The sequence below is a fragment of the Xenopus laevis genome, chromosome 6L (assembly GCF_017654675.1).
Source record: "Xenopus laevis strain J_2021 chromosome 6L, Xenopus_laevis_v10.1, whole genome shotgun sequence".
Lineage (NCBI taxonomy): Eukaryota > Metazoa > Chordata > Amphibia > Anura > Pipidae > Xenopus > Xenopus laevis.
In genome coordinates this window covers 53,388,035-53,401,543 of record NC_054381.1, presented here as the reverse complement: position 1 = coordinate 53,401,543, position 13,509 = coordinate 53,388,035, and the positions used below count along the sequence as shown (strand labels likewise).

At 41.7% G+C, this 13,509-nt stretch overlaps 1 long non-coding RNA gene and 1 pseudogene across 1 annotated transcript; both read right to left on the bottom strand.

Moving 5' to 3' along the window:
• LOC108718951 overlaps positions 1–13,509 on the bottom strand; it is a 37,546-nt pseudogene that overhangs the window by 14,864 nt on the left and 9,173 nt on the right.
• Positions 12,941–13,312, bottom strand: LOC121394612. The gene is made up of 2 exons (XR_005961824.1): positions 13,202–13,312; positions 12,941–13,104 (listed from the first exon to the last, which is right to left on the bottom strand). It is a non-coding gene; the product is annotated as an uncharacterized LOC121394612 (long non-coding RNA).

Sequence of the window (13,509 nt, the reverse complement as noted above, 5' to 3'; positions counted from 1 at the left end):
GAAACTAATTGAAGAATCGCGCAACAAAATAAGCAAGATAGGCAGAGAAAAAATTCTCAAGGGGAATATAAACCGAAATAAGAAAACTGAAAAGATAGGTGAGGAATGTATGTTCATAACCACATATGCCCCGGGTACACAGGACATAAAGAAAATTATCACTAGACATTGGAATATTCTCGAAGGAGATGTACATTTGAAAGGCCAATTACCAAAAAGACCTCAAGTAATATATAAGAAGGCAAAAAATCTAAGCCAGATTTTAGTACAAAATTATATCCCCACGGACAAAACCCAAAAAAGGAAACAGAAAGAAGAATGGAAGGGTTTTTATCCTTGTGCCCTATGTAAAGCTTGTAAATATGAGGAAAAAAAGAAAAATTTTAAATCCAATAACACAAATAAAACATACAAAATTGAAGACTGCATCAAATGTACAACTAAAAATGTGGTATACTGCCTAGAATGCCCATGTGGCTTACAGTATATAGGAAAGACAAATAGGAGCTTGAGAGAAAGGATAAACGAGCATGTTAGGAATATTGAAAAAGGAGTGGAAAACCACAGTGTGTCAAATCATTTTAGAATGCATCATAATAAAAAACCTATGGGGTTAAAATTTTGGGGTATCGCTGAAATAAAAAATAATTGGAGGGGGGGAGATATAGTTAGGAAAACCTTACAAGAGGAAAGTAGGTGGATTCACAATATGCAGACCCTAAACCCACGGGGACTAAATATAGATATGAATTTAAGAGCCTTTTTGTAAAAAAAACCCACATCACACAGTAGAAATGAAGCGAAATATTATTTGGGCGAACTGAGTAAAATAGAAATTTGTATAAAAATTTTCTGTAATTAAATGAATGTACACATAGAAATTGTGAAAATAAGACACAAATTAATTGTTTTAAACATATTTATTATCATTATATCAATTTATAGATACAGCACAAAGCACTTTGAAAAGAATTTGAATTTAATGTATATTGAGTTATTTAATAGTTTGATTGATATTATTAATTAAAAGAAGTATTCCAGTCTGTTATATATATATAAAAAAGCCTGCACTGATTCAATGCTATTATTATGTATGTACATGTTATTCCAGATGTAAAATCTGCATATAATGTTTATGGCCGTTATAAGATCCTTTTAAAATGTCCCTGAGTGAGAAATCCATAGCAGTAAAAGACGCTGGACTTGCAAATACACTTGCGGTTGCTGTGGCAACCAGAAACCAGGAAACCGGAAGTGCGATACCGATGGAACGCATGTGGAACGCAAGGGGGACGCGCACCACAGGAAAGACACGGGACCCATGGGCAACACACCAGGAAGCAATCGAGGATAATGAGGGACGATGCGCCTCTTAAGGGCGCCCATGTAGAAGCACTTCATGCCTCTGAGGAAGCCGATTGGTCGGTGAAACGCGTCAGGCGGAAGTGACGTCACAGCAAGACACGGAGCAGACACCACGAGGGAGAGAGACGCCGGCACATATCCTCCTTCGCTTTACAACTGGTGATATCTCCAAAAAAGGACTTGCTTATATGTGACAAAATCTTACGAACAAATGTGAGTGTAAATCTTTTTAATGTTTTTAAATTCTTTTTAATAAAACGTCATTGCACTATGTACCCTCTATATTTTTACTTGGGAGCCCAATGGTGACTGATAGGAGGGAAGAACACAAGAAACCAAAACTACATGCGATAAAACTGCCACTGTCTTGTAAGTAGGCAATTTTACTAAACTTCGGTGAAGGATTTAAAAGGCACTACATTTCCTTGCTTCTACACATTGTGGAAAAGGAAGATCTTTTTAAAGGGAAAACACTCAATTCAATCCCTTTCTCATTTTTACCTATTTACCTGGACCACTCTTTATTTTTACTTTTTATCTATTTTTTCTTATTTTTATCTCTTATTTTTTCACTTTTTAAAAAAAAAAAAAAAAATTTTTCACTTTTTTTAAAAAAAAATTTTTCTCACACTTTTTCATCACAGGGTGTTTTAATTGATTGAAAATACTACACCATATTATGCCCCTGTTTTTTTGCTCTCTCCGTTTGCTTTAGGCGCTGTTCTACAAGACAACATATATATTGTTTCAAATTGGAATATATGTATATTTTTTTCTTATTTTTTCTGAAATGAAAAAAGTGTTTGGAAGATGAACAACCCCTTTAAATGAATGTTCACAGCACATAGGTATTGCCTAAATTTAATGCTGAGAATGTAATTGCTCAGAGAGATGCAGAACAGGTGTGCTACTTCAAAGTCCAGTTGTTCATTCTGCCATTAAATAGATGTAAAAGTGAGAGGAGTCACCGCTCCTTTGTATTTCCAGCAGATCCAATAGCACAAAAGCCTGTGGCCATAGTTAGTCATATGATACATAGGTACATAGGTACAGTCATATGAAAAAGTTTGGGAACCCCTCTAAGCCTGCATAATAATTTACTCCACTTTCAACAAAAAAGATAACAGTGGTATGTCTTTCATTTCCCAAGAACATCTGAATACTGGGGTGTTTTCTGAACAAAGGGGGTTATTTACTAAGCCCAGAATGCTTTTAAAAAATCACAAATTTTTCAGAACTTATTAAACCCAGAGGCTGGAAAACTCAGAATCTGAAATCCTGGCATCTGAGACCCGTCGAGGTTGCATATAAGTCAATGGGAGAAGTCCCAGTGATTTTATTGATGTGCGCTGGGTCTTGTGCCAAACACCAAAGTTTTCTGAGGTTTCAGGCAAAAATCTGAGGTTTCGGGTGAAAACATTGTGAAAATTGGGTGAAACCTCAGAAAAAAATCGGAGTTTTTACTGCAAAGCAAATTTTCGGGAAAATGTTATAATAAATAAGAGCTAAAAACCGAGTGGCTTAGATCGGAGTTTGTAGCAGACACTATTGAGATAAGTTTGGACCTTGATAAATAACCCCCAAAGAGTTTTAGTGAAGCAGGATTCAGTTGGGATGAAAATTAAATCAAATGAAATTAAATCAAATGTGAAAAACTGGCTGTGCAAAAATTTAGGTACCCTTGTTATTTTGCTAATTTGAATGCATGTAACTGCTCAATACTGATTAAAAGAAAGTTGCTACTTTGAAAGCTCAGCCAATGATAAACAAAACTCCAAAGAATTAAAAGGGGTTCCCAAACTTTCATATAACTGTATGGCTGAATGGATGCATATTGCACAATGTAGTTTGACAATATACTTGTTCAGCTAAGGATGAATGATCCAGTTGCTGAGAAATGTAAAAACCTGACTAAACAAAACGTCATTACTATTTTAATGTTTTCAGTTGCTTTGCCCTGCCAGCCACTGTGCTTTTATAAGTTTGCTGCGGACTGGACAGCAAACCTTTCCATCCATGAAATACCTTTTGTGTGACTTTTCTTTAAGACTGTATTATACCTGGCCTGCAGGTGCAGAGTCTTTCATAGAAATAGTCAGGAGGTTACTGCTTAATAAGGTATTGGTGGCAAGGCTGCCATGTTTTGAATACATTCATGAAAAGAAGAACTGATCTACACTGCTTTCGAAGAAGCATTATTCAAAAGTTACTGTTCTCGGCACAATTAATAATGAGCCTCTAGTAAATGGCCCTTTAGCCTAATTAATAATAGGACCCGGAAAACTTAAAATAATTGCTTGGGTTTGTCTTGCACATACAGATTGTTAGGATAAATGGCACCATCCTGTAAATTCACCTATAGAGCTCGGCTGGGTGTTTTCTATGTTTTATTGCATTGTCTTATAGCATGTTGGTGAAAAGTGATATTTACATTTACTGGGAATATTTATCACAGTATATAATACATAGTAATAGTCCCTGAAAAATTCTTCCACTCCAGGTTCCCTATTTAAGTCTTGCTCTGCCCTATCCAATATCATGAACTGATGCTAAAAGCACCAGCATCAGTCACACAAACCTTGTCCGTAATGTGCCTGCTCAGCAATATCCACAGCCCCCCCCTTTTGGACAATGGACTTCCAGCTTATACTGTGGATTGTTAGCTAGGCTGTAGGCATCTTCTACTAGACCCTGCTTTGCATCCCATGTGCTGTAAAAAAACAGATTTACACCATTGGATCAGATGTTTGCTTGTAAAGCAAATGCAGTGCATGGCTTTGAATAGTGATAGAGCCACACTAATTATACTTTAAAGAACATTTAACAACCACCCTATTCATTCACAAAGCAAAATTTCTCAATTAAAAAAAAAACTAGTTTTAGTATATTTTCACACTATTTTGCATTCTGTTAATTGGTTATATAAACCATTACTATTAAACACCTTTCTAATAAGCACATTTAAATCATCAACTCAAGGGACATGTATGGATCTAAACTACAAGTTTTCTGTACCTCTGGATTTTGCCTTTTGCACAAAGTACTTTGTATATAGCATATGGTTTTGCCTTGCTTTAATTCCCTAATTTTTAAAAGACTTGGGTTCCAGCTCAAGTTCATTACAGCGTACTACTGACAGAGATCTTCCCATGTTATCCAGAAAATACCTGCAACGACAGTATGCAGTGAATATGTACTACTTTGTACATTAGGAAACAGATTTATAGCAGTATTTATACAATTCTGTCCTAATTGCCAGAGATTTTGTGTCTGCTGTGCTTATTTAGGTGAAATACAGCTGCGCATTTGTGCCCTTTTAGCTCTACTGCACAGTGTGGGTATTAGTTTAGGATGCATGTGATTAAGTGTAATGAATTGAAAACTGCTCCTGCACTTTCTATGCATTGGCAATTTGCTGTACGAGGCTTGGACTATGAAATAATGCATCTGCTTCAGGTATATCATATGTCCTGCTAAAAAGTCCCTAATCCTGCATTGTTTATGTTACACTTGAAGACAAAATTCTGCAAGCACTCCGTGGTCCACTTGTGATCAAAACGATAAACTTCAGGTTGTTAAAACAGACTTTTGTCTTCAATTGTATCTCACCTCTAGCTACGGGTTCGGGCACATGGTACTTGTCCGATTCGGTGAGTGTGTTTATATTTACTACATGCCTTTTTGAAGTGATAGCGAACCCAGTAGCGAGGGACCTGGGGTTTACACACCCGGGTCATCTTGGAATAGTGGTGTGTATATATATATATATATATATATATATATATATATATTCCAGAGATCATAGGAGTGATTTATCTATAGCGACTGCCATTTATATGAAAGGAATAATACAACTTGGTTTGTTAATTGTTTATGTTACGCCTGGTCAATCTCATGGCTACTTGAGCTGAAAATATATATTGGCTATAATACCATTGTCAATTTTCTGTGCTGTCCTGGGATCAAAGTTTAAGAATTTCTGGAGTTCTGGAGTCCAGCTTCTTTCATCTTTCTCATAGAATCTTCCTTTCCATCGTAAATGGCTCCAGGGATTTTTTAGCTGAAGAAACCTTAAAGACTGAGAAGCAGACAACATAACCAAAAAAGTGAAAAATAAGTAAAAAGACCCCTCCAGACATTGAAACTGCTTATGATAGTGTTTCATTGCTATATAAACTACAATACAATTAACTAGACCAGAAAGCACCCTGGTCTTACAAAGCACCACCAGTAGACAAATACAGTTGTGTGAAAAACTATTTGCCCCCTTCCTGATTTCTTATTCTTTTGCATGTTTGTCACACAAAATGTTTCTGATCATCAAACACATTTAACTATTAGTCAAAGATAACACAAGTAAACACAAAATGCAGTTTTTAAATGAGGGTTTTTATTATTTAGGGAGAAAAGAAATCCAAACCTGTGTGAAAAAGTAATTGCCCCCTGAACCTAATAACTGGTTGGGCCACCCTTAGCAGCAATAACTGCAATCAAGCGTTTGCGATAACTTGCAACGAGTCTTTTACAGCGCTCTGGAGGAATTTTGGCCCACTCATCTTTGCAGAATTGTTGTAATTCAGCTTTATTTGAGGGTTTTCTAGCATGAACTGCCTTTTTAAGGTCATGCCACAACATCTCAATAGGATTCAGGTCAGGACTTTGACTAGGCCACTCCAAAGTCTTCATTTTGTTTTTCTTCAGCCATTCAGAGGTGGATTTGCTGGTGTGTTTTGGGTCATTGTCCTGCTGCAGCACCCAAGATCGCTTCAGCTTGAGTTGACGAACAGATGGCCGGACATTCTCCTTCAGGATTTTTTGGTAGACAGTAGAATTCATGGTTCCATCTATCACAGCAAGTCTTCCAGGTCCTGAAGCAGCAAAACAACCCCAGACCATCACACTACCACCACCATATTTTACTGTTGGTATGATGTTCTTTTTCTGAAATGATGTGTTACTTTTACGCCAGATGTAACGGGACGCGCACCTTCCAAAAAGTTCAACTTTTGTCTCGTCGGTCCACAAGGTATTTTCCCAAAATTCTTGGCAATCATTGAGATGTTTTTTAGCAAAATTGAGACGAGCCTTAATGTTCTTTTTGCTTAAAAGTGGTTTGCGCCTTGGAAATCTGCCATGCAGGCCGTTTTTGCCCAGTCTCTTTCTTATGGTGGAGTCGTGAACACTGACCTTAATTGAGGCAAGTGAGGCCTGCAGTTCTTTAGATGTTGTCCTGGGGTCTTTTGTGGCCTCTCGGATGATTTGTCTCTGCGCTCTTGGGGTAATTTTGGTCGGCCGGCCACTCCTGGGAAGGTTCACCACTGTTCCATGTTTTTGCCATTTGTGGATAATGGCTCTCACTGTGGTTCGCTGGAGTCCCAAAGCTTTAGAAATGGCTTTATAATAGATAGATAGATCTCAATTACTTTTGTTCTCATTTGTTCCTGAATTTCTTTGGATCTTGGCATGATGTCTAGCTTTTGAGGTGCTTTTGGTCTACTTCTCTGTGTCAGGTAGCTCCTATTTAAGTGATTTCTTGATTGAAACAGGTGTGGCAGTAATCAGGCCTGGGGTGTGGCAGTAATCAGGCCTGGGGGTGAGTACAGAAATTGAACTCAGGTGTGATAAACCACAGTAAAGTTATTTTTTAACAAGGGGGGCAATCACTTTTTCACACAGGCCCATGTAGATTTGGAGTTTTTTTTCTCCCTTAATAACGTAAACCTTCATTTAAAATATTGACTAATAGTTAACGGTTTTTGATGAGCAGAAACATTTAAGTGTGACAAACATGCAAAAGAATAAGAAATCAGGAAGGGGGCAAATAGTTTTTCACACAACTGTACCAGAGTCCTCTGCACTCAACCCATTATCAATATATGTAAGACAGAGACATTTTGTGCATACTGGTACTGAAAAATGCCTTAACCTTTAAACAAAACAGGGATTGTTTGTCCATATATTGCAATATATTTAAGCTGGCCAACTACGTCAAAGTCATCCCATATCTGGCCAGTCCTATGCTCAATTTTATCTGATTCATTAAGAATTCTATTGCTTAATTATACATTTTACAAAGGGACTAAGTCTTACCTGCAACTTACTAGCTGCTTTCAAAGTAAAACTCCCAAACTTGGCTGCCCTTTTATTAGACACCAGTGGGATCACCTGACTATAGCTGGGAAGGGTGGGAGCTACAACATGGAGCTGGTCACTGCTCCTGTATAACTATAACAAACAAGGGAAAGTTGTGCTCACCACTAATGTTAAAACCATTAGGCGGGGGTGCAATGAGGCTGTGACCACAAAATACATATAGACAAATACAAGAGTCCTCTGCACTCAACCCATTATCAATATATTTAAGACAGAGACATTTTGTGCATACTGCTACTAAAAAATGCCTTACCCTTTAAACAAAACAGGGATTGTTTGTCCATATATTGCAAAGCACCACCAGTGCCAGGTCCAGGATACTGCCTTTAGGGTCTTCATTTCCAACACACTTTTCTTTACTACCCAGTATAAAACTTATACTTAACTGTATTTCATATGGTTTTTCAGGGCCTTGGATAGTTGAACCACATGTACTCTTGGCTGCCCTGACTAAATACACAACATACATATATTGCTATCACAGCCCTTTAAAATGCAAGATGGTTCACAGGAGAAGAAAAGGTTCAATCACTGGGGAGGGGGGTGTGATGCCAAATGTTAGTAACCCCCCTGGTGCAGCCTTATGCTAACAGAAGCACTGGCCCAGGGTATAAGGTAAGTGATAACATTCACAGGGGTTGGGAGGGCGCCTAACAATTGGCACTCCCCCTAGTGATTGAACCTTTCCTTCTCCTATAAGACACTCAACAAGAAACCATCCCCACAGCCATATCAGACTGAGTCAGCATATTTTATTAGACCATGGGGTCAAAAAGCAAAAGTATACCTTGTATTCTCTTATGTCCAAGACAGCATATGCATGGGTAGGAACCAAGCCTCTTTTTTCTCCTTCTACTTCAGTCATAACCCCTGTAGCTGTGGTAATAAGAAGATCACCTTTATGAAATCTGAAAGAAAGAAAATAGAATAATTGTGCAAGAAAGCTATAACCTGTATCCGGCCATATGCCCATTAAGTGTTATATGCAGACAAAGGTCACTTGGGCAAGGCCATCAAGATAGGGTAGGGCAATCATCAGCCCATTCATCTCTATTACCTTTTGAATGAAATGATTAATAGCAGCCTGAAGAATTCTATAAAAATAACACTTTGTATTTCTATATGGTTCTTTTTTCAGTGTTAAAGCTACAGGAAAAAGGTGGCCATTCAAGTCATTTCACATTTTTAACAGCACTGCAGATTTGGAATAAGGAATAAATAGGAAGCCCTGCTTGGGCTTGGTCCATCTGCCTAGAGGTTATGTAGAATTAATACAGTCGTAGTCCTAGAATATACACATACAAGACAACCCATGGACGGATCAAACCATCGTTATTATTAAGGATAATATATCTTAAACAAACACAAAAGACAGAGGTCGCTGGGCGCCCATGAAGGACACACAACAAAAAAATAGTTAACAAAAAGAAAGTACTAAAAAACATTACCGAAAGGCACTTTTATACTATTCCTTTTAACACATTTATTTAAATCGGAGTATTAAAAGTTAAATTAGGGAATTAATGGCTCAAATTTGTTGGGCCTACCATGGTATCATTTGCCTGAGCCAACAGTGTCTTAAATGGCTCTACATGAAGGAGCACATTTCACTAGATTCCCTGTTTATCAGTATTTTAGTAAACCAACATATCTGCACACTCTGTCAAAAATGTAGTAACAAGCTTTCACGCTCCCTTCCCCCAAAGAGAGGGTTTTTAATTTTATTTAATTGTATTAGGGATTATTTTGGGGTTGCTATATGGGTTATCCATAGAGTACCTGCTCCTCACCTTGTTAATCTATAGGTAAGAATTCTCTGAGAATTATGAAGAACTTAGGTCTCAAACAAATACATAAAATAGTGGTGGTTGTGGGCCTCGGAAGACCCACAAAATGAAATTAACAAATATGGAATCCTGAGAAATGAATAAAAGCCTATTCTACATCACATTTGTGTCTGTAAAGTTGTGTATGCATTCATGCAGTTTTCCTAAAACTTCTGCAGTCTATATAGCCAGGTGCAAATATGGTGTAGCGTTAAATAACAATAGAAAAACAGATAAAAATAAAACTATTTACTACAGGTGGAGGTCATGCAATGACGCTTCTCTGTATGCATTGCCACTGCTTTTGCTTTTTTGATAACATCAAATACACCTAGGGGCACATTTATCAAGGGTCGAATATCGAATTTTAAATACTTCGATATTCGAGCATCGAATTGGTATGCTACGATAATTGAAGGCTGTCTTCGATCGAATACGGCCGCTTTCGATCGAAGGAAAACATTGTTCGATCGATCGATTCCATGCTACGATGCGAAGGTTTGCAAGTATCGAATAGTCGAAGATGATCGAAGGTAGCCTTTGCCCCACTTCTATTCGAATCGATCGATTCGAATTTTTCATGCCCCACTTCCTTTCTGCCATTTTTTCCAAACAGGAAGTCCTCTGGAGGCCATTTTAGGTGCATTTGCGCCCTTAATGCGCACTTGCTATTTGGATGAGCCAGGTGGAGGAGGTTTCCAAAGTGCTGCCAAGAAAATGGAAAGAAGGAGTGAGGAGGAGGAAGGCGAATGTGGTTCCAGCCCTGATGAGGTGCCCAGGGTGGCTACATCCCACACTACGTGGGATGTACGTCACCACAGGAGGGGGAGAGAGGGGGACAGGGGCTGGAGTGTCAGAGGGAGGGGTTCCTGGGCTGAGGTGGAGGAGGAGAGCCTGTCAGGTGGAGGGTCCCATAGAGGGGGAGAGGAGAGGTCTGGGAGTGGCAGGACTATGAGCTCCCCCAGCTCACGCCATGTGTCCCCCCCAACATCGGGGACACGTGGCAGTTCCCGCACCCCAGCCAGGGGAAGTAGGGCCTCCCCCAGGGCACGCCACGTGTCCCCCCCCAACATCGGGGACACGTGGAAGGTCCCGCACCCCAGCCAGGGGAAGTAGGGCCTCCCCCAGGGCACGCCACGTGTCCCCCCCCAACATCGGGGACACGTGGAAGGTCCCGCACCCCAGCCAGGGGAAGTAGAGCCTCCCCCAGGGCACGCCACGTGTCCCCCCCAACATCGGGGACACGTGGAAGGTCCCGCACCCCAGCCAGGGGAAGTAGGGCCTCCCCCAGGGAACGCCACGTGTCCCCCCCAACATCGGGGACACGTGGAAGGTCCCGCACCCCAGCCAGGGGAAGTAGGGCCTCCCCCAGGGCACGCCACGTGTCCCCCCCCAACATCGGGGACACGTGGCAGGTCCCGCACCCCAGCCAGGGGAAGTAGGAACTCCCCCAGGGCACGCCACGTGTCCCCCCCCAACATCGGGGACACGTGGAAGGTCCCGCACCCCAGCCAGGGGAAGTAGGGCCTCCCCCAGGGCACGCCACGTGTCCCCCCCAACATCGGGGACACGTGGCAGTTCCCGCACCCCAGCCAGGGGAAGTAGGGCCTCCCCCAGGGCACGCCACGTGTCCCCCCCAACATCGGGGACACGTGGAAGGTCCCGCACCCCAGCCAGGGGAAGTAGGGCCGCCCCCAGGGCACGCCACGTGTCCCCCCCAACATCGGGGACACGTGGCAGGTCCCGCACTCCAGCCAGGGGAAGTAGGGCCTCCCCCAGGGCACGCCACATGTCCCCCCCAACATCGGGGACACGTGGCAGGTCCCGCACCCCAGCCAGGGCTGGAACTACATCTATGACCGCCAGGAGGAGGCAAGAGGAGGAGGAACCCACACCGGCCTCACAGAGGAGGAGGAGGATATTGAGGACGACGACGGAGATGAGGGCCCCAGTGGGCGAATGGGCCGAAGATTTACCAGTGAAGAGAATGCAGCGCTGGTTGATGAAGTCATCGTGCAATGGGATGTGTTGTTTGGATGTCGATCCCATCGCATCAATGCTGCCAGACGTAAAAAAATCCGCCAGGAGCTCTGGATGCGCAGATGGTTTGCTCTCATGCATGGCTCCTTCCGTGAAAGCATGCAGAGCATGGAGCAAACCATGGAAAGAAACATCCAGGACCTCGTGGCAAGTATTAGAGAACTGGCTCACCAACCACGGGGTTTTGCTGAGGGTCCAGTCCCTGGTCCTGCTGCTGCTCCCCCTCCACCCCCTGCATCTCCTCAGCAGCGCAGAGGAAGGGGGCGTGGAAGGGGACAAGGTCCTGTCCGAGGGGATAAGCGCAAACGTCCCTAGCTCCAGTCTGTGTCACTTCTCCAACTGACACTGGCCTCTTTGCCCATTTTATTCTGGCAAAGAACTTCGCCCAATTCACGCTTCAGGTGTGACTTTGTCCGTTACCCAGCAATGGGACTGACATCCAAACAACACATCCCATTGTTTAGACCATGCTGCATTCTCTTCACTGAGGGGTGCCATTTTAAGATCTATTGGCACCCTTTCCAATAACATCTGGAAAAGCACTTACAAACATCAAAGTGCATTTGCTCTAACATATTTGTCTATTTATGGTGTTATCAGCACCAAGGTGTGCCATATCTACCATCCATTGGCACCCTTTTCCAATAACATCTGGAAAAGCACTTACAAACATCAAAGTGCATTTGCTCTAACATATTTCTATAGTAATGCTGCAGTGTTTCCCAAAACATTCACTTGGGACCAAAATGTTACATGTAAGGCTCAAAGAATTGAAATACTACTCTTTTGCTTGTGTATTTTTCACTAATTACTTCAAACATAACATATGTTAACATATGCTACCTCTGGCCTACTTTGGCTACCCAGCACTCCTAATAGGTGCTAACGCCTACTACCTCCTCCTCCACCTGTGCTCATTCAATAGCAAGTCCTAGGTGTATGATATGCCTTATAGGCACAAATGGTTGTTACTTTGCACAAGAAGTTATGTTGCCTACCTCTGGCCTACTTTGGCTACCCAGCACTCCTAATAGGTGCTAACGCCTACTACCTCCTCCTCCTCCACCTGTGCTCATTCAATAGCAAGTCCAAGGTGTATGATATGCCTTATAGGCACAAAGCCTTGGTTGTTACTTTGCACTATCAAGCATTGTTGGGTGTCCAACACTCTACCTAGCCAGCACTAATCTCATATTGTTGATGCTTTTCAACTGGCCAAATTGTCATATATTGACAAGTGTCATTTGTACATCATATTGATTGTTATATTATTTTTTTGGACACAAGCTTATCAGGGCCAAATTTTTGGATACTGTTTAATGTAAAGTTGGCCATGATGAATCCTGGGGTGCATTATCAATGTCATGCAACAAATGCTTTGTAAAACGTTTGTAAACTTTTGCCCTTTAGTGGTCTATAGGGGCTGCTATATTTTGAAATATATGTTGAGACCAAATTCCTCCTGTGCCTTCCAGCTAAGGTACATATTTAATGGTTTTAAATAACTACTGTGTGTTCCAAAAACAAACAAACAAACTTTCTACAGATATATATTGTCTTTTTATTGTTGTTCAACTGTTTTGGATTTTGACAAAGATTGTGTCAGTAAAGGTACTAAAACATTACCGGGTGTGTTTGTTTTTCTTTTTTGACAAGGTGCTAGTCCAAAATAGTAACATGGGTAATGTCATTTCAACCAAGAAAACAGAAGAAGCCATACCTGTGGAGCAAACAAGAAAAATGCATTAACACAAATCTAAACAAATTTAAGTAGCCACACAAAAGCCTGTCATTGCTAAACAAACACTGCCACTTACTGATATGTTTTCGAAAGGTGACTCCACCCAGGTTCAAATGAGCCAAACAGGGTCAGACTGGGGGGCCCGGGGCCCACCGGGACTGCTGTCCAGGGGCCCCCCTACTAAAACCCGTCGGCCCAGCCGTTCGGCGCGCATGCGCAACAACGGCGTTTGACGCGCATGCGCAACAACGGCGTTTGGCGCGCATGCGCAATATCTCAGTTCGGCGCGCATGCGCAACAACGCCACTCGGCGCTGCGCATCGCCGAAAATAAAAAGAAATTTTTCAAAAAAAAGGTTCTGGCCCGGCGGGGGCCCACGAGGGT